We start from the raw sequence: 2,220 nt of genomic DNA on the forward strand, positions 1-2,220 counted from the left end.
TCCAGCCCTGCACCTTGTTGTCTCGGATTCTCCAGCATCTGCAGTTCCTACTATCACTGTCTTATGAGGATAGTTTGAGTATGTTGGGCCTGTACTCAGAGTTTAAACGAATGAGAGGCGACCTTAATGAAACATACAAGATTCTTAGGGGACTTGACAGACTCAATGTGGAGAGGTTGTTTCCCCTTGTGGGAGAGTCTTAGACCAGAGGCTATAATCTCAGAAAAAGGGTGCAATATTTAAGACAGATGAGGAATTTCTTCCCTCAGGAGTTTCTGAATGTGTGGAATTCTTCTCCACAGACCGTTGTAGAGGTTTGATTGTGAAGCATATTCAACACTGACATCGACAGACAGATTTTAAAGGAATCGAGGATTATGTGGAAAAGTTTAGAAAGTGGATGATCAGATGAACCATGATATCATTGAACGGCAGAGCAGACTCAATGGGCTGAATGACCTACTTCTGCTGTAAAATCTTATGGTCTTGTAGATGGTGGTCTTTGGCCAAGAAACACACCGTTACTTTCCCAGTAGAATACATGATCAATTTGACCTCATTTTCCACCAGGCAGTCAGCTATGAGACCCCTGCCTGGGCCGCCTGCAGCAAATGAGGATCTGAGCCTCAGTCCCCAGTTTGTATAACCTTGATGTAATGTCAATCTCTGCCTTTACATCGACAATTAGGAAGCCTACCAGTTTTGTTTTCTTATTGCTCTGATAATTAGCGTCTAGCCTATTCCCATGCATGAGTGTTACCAACTGTATTTCTTTATGATGAAGTAAATTATCTTCAATCGGTGATATGCCAGCTGACCAAGGTTATGGAATGCTGTGTGAATATCTGCTTTGACTGTTGCGCACAATGCAGTGCATTCATTTTAGTAAACGTTGGGATCCTAGTGACAGCAGAGTGTCAATTCAAAGCTCTGCAACATAACAGGCAGGTTTGCTTGGTACGCTTTCGGTATTGATGCTCCTCACTATCACTGCATATGTACCGAAATTCACAGAATGTTCAAAATGGATTAGATCTTTCAGGAAGTGGGGAATTAAATGCAAATTTTTTTTTTCTTCTCTATCTGAACAGGAAAGTATTTTATGGAGGGAAGTGTTGGGCCATTATGTTAGTTTATTACCTTGGGCCAAAGTTCCAAACCTGCTGTGTAATGATTGCCGGTGTGCTTTATTTGAATGACTTTCAGGGTGACTGTGCCTTTTTGATTTTTGTGGAACATACAACCAACCCTTAGCGAGAATGGAATGAGAGCAAAGAGTAAAATCTGCATCAAGCGAAAGGAGATAAAATAAAGACTTGGTCGGAGATAAGGCAGGAGAAATAGAGTAAGTTTAAAGAGTTTAAGAAGGGAGGGGTTAAAGGTTGTGCAAGAGGAGAGAGTGCACTGGGGAGCAGACTGTGGAGTATGATGGGGTGTGAACAGGGAGATTGTTTTTTTTATTTGCTTGTGCAACGTGGGTGTTACTGGCTAGGCCAGCCTTTATTGTCTGCAGGATAGTTAAGACAATAGAGTTGTACAGCATGGAAACAGACCCTTCAGTCCAACTTGTCCATGCTGATGTGAAGAGAAATCAGAGTTAATGTTTTGGGTCCAGTGACCCTTCCTCAGAACGGGTCTAACCAACCCCCTGATTGGTTGGATTCAGCTAGAGTGGGTTGCTAGGCCATTTTCAGAGAGTATTGTAAAATTAACTACATTGTTCTGGGTCTGGAGTTATGTGCAGGGCAACCCAGGATGGCAGATTTCCTCCTTGGAAGATGATGATTGAACGAGAGGATTTTATAGCAATGGCATTATGGTTTGGTGATCATTATTTTGTTACTAAAGATTTGACCATCCTGGCTGTGATTTGAACTGGTGTCTCCAGTGCGTCAGACCAGAGTCAAATAACGTTACAGAGATATTACCGTTCTTCTATGCCCTCTTCTTCTCCCCCGCCCCCCCCCCCCCAACTCCGCCTCCAATGATACCTAGAGGGTCTCTATTTCTAATCCCCACCCAGTTAAAACAAAATGCCCATGTATTCTGATGAACAAATTCAAGCCATTTTGTGTTGTATTTGGCAGTAGCTGCCTGCCATCAATGTCACTCTTTTTTTTGTTAATATATAGGAACTGATCACTGGAAACCAGACTGCATCATAGACTTGTGTCTGTGTCTGTGCGCATGTGTGTGTGTTGTCCCTGTGTCTGTGCGCAT

General features: G+C 42.8%; 1 protein-coding gene across 1 annotated transcript in view; it reads left to right on the forward strand.

Moving 5' to 3' along the window:
* Window positions 1-2,220, forward strand: part of arhgap46b (Rho GTPase activating protein 46b) — a 178,999-nt gene that overhangs the window by 10,320 nt on the left and 166,459 nt on the right. The window lies entirely within an intron of this gene.

This window comes from Rhincodon typus, chromosome 19 (genome assembly GCF_021869965.1).
Source record: "Rhincodon typus isolate 14 chromosome 19, sRhiTyp1.1, whole genome shotgun sequence".
Taxonomy (NCBI): Eukaryota; Metazoa; Chordata; class Chondrichthyes; order Orectolobiformes; family Rhincodontidae; genus Rhincodon; species Rhincodon typus.